General features: G+C 50.2%; 1 protein-coding gene across 1 annotated transcript in view; it reads right to left on the bottom strand.

Annotated features, from left to right (window-relative positions):
- Window positions 1-5,000, bottom strand: part of usp28 (ubiquitin specific peptidase 28) — a 74,739-nt gene that overhangs the window by 55,832 nt on the left and 13,907 nt on the right. The window lies entirely within an intron of this gene.

Raw genomic sequence — 5,000 nt, 5'->3', positions numbered from 1 at the left:
TTTCTCTTTATTTTTATTTTTTTTAAATCTAAGCAAAAAAATGTCAAACTAACAATTTATAGGTACAAACAAGACCAGCTATGGAGTTTGGTCCGCCATCTTTTATCTTTGATTTTCGCGCTCTTTAGACTTGGGCAGAAACGCGATCTGATTGACTAGTGCCTGTGCCTGAAAGGTGCTGTGAGTGAACCGGTGCCCAGCTTGAGAGAGCTCCTGTGGGTAGCTGAATGTGTCGATTGGCCTGAAAGATAACGTCTTCTTGATCAATTTTTACGTTCGCTACAATATGTTGGATTTATGTGAATGTAAATTTAAAGGGAATAAATACAATTCTGATGAGGAAGACATTTAAATTTGCGGGAAAAAAAATGTGTTGAATTTTTTTTTTTTTAATGTTAAAAAAAATTATCTTATCAACCAAAGATTTCGCGACCCCCCTGCAGTACCTCCACGGACCCCCTGTTGAAGACCCCTGTTCTAGAATATACTCGAGTAGAACAGCAGAGAATACATCAAAAGAGATGAGCACTTGGCATGACATCAGAGTGTGTGAAGATGAGTGTGAGATGATTGGGAGATCAGAGTTCTGGGGCCGTATTCACAAAGCCTTTTATCTTACCACTAGGAGTGCTCCTAACTCGCGCTAAAACCTTTTACGTAGGAGTAATTTCTTAAAAGTGATTCACAACGGCTCTGAGACCTACTCATACTAAGGATAATACCAACTCCTAAGCTTAAGATAAAAACTCCGTTGCTATGGATGACGTCGCTTCTCATGCACGAGTTTGGAAGGGGTGAGGACGGTGTCAGGGGCTCTTCTCAGGGATGAGACCTGAGTTGCTGGATTTGGGGAACCAGCGCTTAACCCAGTGGGCTACAGACAGGACCCAGTTGCAGGATGTCGTTTGGAGTTTAGCTTCTTTTTATTTTCAAAAAACACAAAAGATTCCTCGAGAGGAGAAACTACAAAAACGCAGAAAATCAAGAACAGGGCAAAAGGCCATAAACTAAATACTACTAATGTGCTTGAGAGCACTACAAAACAATGTGCTTGAGAGCACGACAAAACTATGCTGCTTGAGAGCACTTCTCTCAACCATGGGGAACAAAAAACAATCCAACGACCAGAGACAGAGCAGGGAAACTAACCAGGTATTTAAAGGTGAGGGCACATAGTTAGAGGAGGGCACACAATGGGAAACAGGTGAGGGCACACAATTGGGAACAGGTGAGGGCACATAACGAGAAACAAAGGCACATGTGAACACAAACATAAAGTAAAATGTCCTTTTGGCCACCAGATGCCGTCAAAGTGCCAAATTACGGCAATCGTCGCCCAAAGTCCTGACAGAACCCCCCCTCTAAGGGTCGGCTTCCAGACGACCCAAAGAAAACTCAAAAAGTCCATACCGGGTGGGTGGAGGGGGTCCAGGGTAAGGAGCCAGGACGGCGGGGACTCAGCAGGGTCAGAGTGTCTGGTGGGCGGCCGGGCGGGCGGCCAAGCAAGGGCAAAGTGTCTGGTGGGCGGCCGTGCGGGCGTCCACATCGAGGCAGTGTGTCTGGTGGGCGGCCGTGCGGGCGTCCACATCGAGGCAGTGTGTCTGGTGGCCGGCTGGGCGGAAGGCCACAGCGAGGCAGAGTCTTGTCGGGTGGACGACCAGGACGAGGCAAACGGTCTGGCAGGCGACTGGAAGCCTTAATGGAGCTGAGGAGACCAAGATGCCTCTCCTTGGCCAGGAACTGGAAGACCCCGTCAGAGGATGAGGTCAGGGTTGTAGCACCTGCGATGGCTGGGGTTGCAGGACCAGTGGCTGAGGTTGCAGGACCAGTGGCTGGGGTTGACTCGGCACCGGGACAGCCAGGTTCACTGGAGCTGGCAGCACTGGATACTGGGACAGTGGAACCTAGGACAGAGGAGACGGGGGCAAGGCTGCCTGGTTCGCTCGGGGTGGCAGCATTCGAGCTGCCTGGTTCGCTCGGGCTGGCAGCATTCGGGCTGCCTGGTTCGCTCGGGCTGGCAGCATTCGGGCTGCCTGGTTCGCTCGGGCTGGCAGCAGTCGGGCTGCCAGGTTCGCCCAGGCACATATTCACAGAAACACACACTTTAACACTCACACACACACACACGTGCATACATACACGTACACACAACTGTAAGACACAGAAAAAGATGCACAGACACAGCCACACACACACACACACGCACGCACGCACACTCTGTCAGGGCTTTTCTCGGGGATTGAACCCGAGTAGCTGGGTCTGGCGGCATCGGTGCTGCCTTCTTCGCCGGGGCTGGCGGCATCGGGGCTGCCTTCTTCGCCGGGGCTGGCGGTCTCCAGGACTGCTGCATCCAGGCTGGGTGCCTCTGGAACTGCAGCAGCTGGGGAGCCTGGTTCACTCAGGCTAGGGGTCTCCAGGACTGCTGCATCCAGGCTGGGTGCCTCTGGAACTGCAGCAGCTGGGGAGCCTGGTTCACTCAGGCTAGGGGTCTCCAGGACTGCTGCATCCAGGCTGGGTGCCTCTGGAACTGCAGCAGCTGGGGAGCCTGGTTCACTCAGGCTAGGGGTCTCCAGGGCTGCTGCATCCAGGCTGGGTGCCTCTGGAACGGCAGCAGCTGGGGGCCCTGGTTCACTCAGGCTGGGGGCTTCTGGGCTTGCGACCTCCGGGCTGGCGACTACCGGAACCATAGGAGCAGGGAGGTCGGGGACCGGAAGGGACCAGATATCCAGAGGAACTGCAGTACTCTGTGGAGCAGGGGTACGCCGGGGTGCTGGAACTGGAGCCCGGCGAGGGACAGGCACTGGCACAGGGAAACGCCGGGGTGCTGGCACAGGGAAACGCCGGGGTGCTGGCACAGGGAAACGCCGGGGTGCTGGCACAGGGAAAGGCCGGGGTGCTGGCACTGGTGACAGCGGCTGCTGTGGGAACAGCGGCTGTCATCATCTGAGCTGGAGTAGAAGCTGCCTCTCCCTCCAGAGCAGAGGCAATGGCGAACTGAGTCTGGTGCTTCTGCTGCAGCCTCGGATTCTCCTGGCTCTGGACGATCCTCTGACTGGAGGCTTCAGAGCTGTCCAGGTCGAAAGCCTGCAGCATCAATGCCCGAAATGCCTCGAAACTGGAGCATTCAGGACCCTCCTTTGCGGCATCTTGCCGGCGAGTGAGAACTCTCTTCTGGCGAGCTCTTCGCTGTTGAACACCTGCTGGGTCCATGCTGCTCTGGTCGTTCTGTCAGGGGCTCTTCTCAGGGATGAGACCTGAGTTGCTGGATTTGGGGAACCAGCGCTTAACCCAGTGGGCTACAGACAGGACCCAGTTGCAGGATGTCGTTTGGAGTTTAGCTTCTTTTTATTTTCAAAAAACACAAAAGATTCCTCGAGAGGAGAAACTACAAAAACACAGAAAATCAAGAACAGGGCAAAAGGCCATAAACTAAATACTACTAATGTGCTTGAGAGCACTACAAAACAATGTGCTTGAGAGCACGACAAAACTATGCTGCTTGAGAGCACTTCTCTCAACCATGGGGAACAAAAAACAATCCAACGACCAGAGACAGAGCAGGGAAACTAACCAGGTATTTAAAGGTGAGGGCACATAGTTAGAGGAGGGCACACAATGGGAAACAGGTGAGGGCACACAATTGGGAACAGGTGAGGGCACATAACGAGAAACAAAGGCACATGTGAACACAAACATAAAGTAAAATGTCCTTTTGGCCACCAGATGCCGTCAAAGTGCCAAATTACGGCAATCGTCGCCCAAAGTCCTGACAGACGGTGATTGGTTGTTGACAGGCTCTCTCATTAAAAACTCATTCGTGACGTCTCTCTAACAATCCCACTATATCGACTGAAAATAAGAGAATAACCTAGGCTTCAAATTAAGTCATATTAAATAGATATGGACAGTGCAGTTAGCAGAATGCACACGCATGATGACAAGTTTGTGCATCCAACGGGAATGACACTTTGCACGTTAAGAGAAATATAAAGCGATCAATATAAAATATGGCAATTGCATGTAATCAAGGCAGTAATAATTAAAGCACCCAGCAAACTGTAAGGCTATTATATTTCCAGCCCTTGACCACTTCAAATATCAGCACATGCGGCCCTTTAAGCCCTCCAATCTTAATTGATCAAAGCGAAACGAACGTGAAACGTAGGCTATAGCTAAGTGAAAGCCTACTGGTCCCAGGACCAATAGCCACTGTCACCCCAGCGGCATCCAGCTGGTAAGTTCTCAAAAACCTGCTGCAGACCGCTCTGCGTTGAAATGCACAAGTCATCGGTACATCCAACTGTTGGATGATGTGGGGTCTACAGTGCGTTGATAGTTTGATGAATTAAACGGCTGAATGATGATCCCCAGTGTCGTCATTTGCGTTTTCCGCGAAGCCAAATAGCCTATCTTTATGTTTCCAAACATTTCACTTCGGGACACATCGTTGTTTAAAGGCGTCATTGCATCCCGCGCTAATTCTACGACAATATTAATACCTTCACGGTTTAAGCAATGTCTTTTATCAATTCCAAGTCGGCTGCAGCCATCTTACGATTTTTTGTGAATAGGTCTTAGTGACTTAGGAGTCCTCATGAGGAGTTTTAAGCTGTCCTAGACTTAGGTGCTACTTTTAGGGATAAAATATTTTGTGAATTGCTCTTAGTAAAAAAAATTAGGAGTCCTACATTTAAGACTGACACGCCCATTATTTTTAGGAGTTTCTCCTAAATTCGCCACTTATGAGCTACTTTTAGCCCTAAGATTCTTTGTGAATACGGCCCCTGATCTATATGCCATGTGTGTGTTATAAAGTATGTGTTTGTGTGTGTGTGTGTGTGTGTGTGTGAGAGTGTGTGTGTGTGTGTGTGTGTGTTATGAAGTTTGTGAGGGGTGTGTGTTATGAAGTTTGTGAGGGAAGTGTGTTATAAAGTGTGTGTGTGTGTGTGTGTGTGTATGAGAGTGTGTGTGGTATGAAGATTGTGAAGGGTGTGTTATGA

This window comes from Sprattus sprattus (genome assembly GCF_963457725.1).
Source record: "Sprattus sprattus genome assembly, chromosome: 1".
Taxonomy (NCBI): Eukaryota; Metazoa; Chordata; class Actinopteri; order Clupeiformes; family Clupeidae; genus Sprattus; species Sprattus sprattus.
This window is presented reverse-complemented; position numbering and strand designations above follow the sequence as displayed.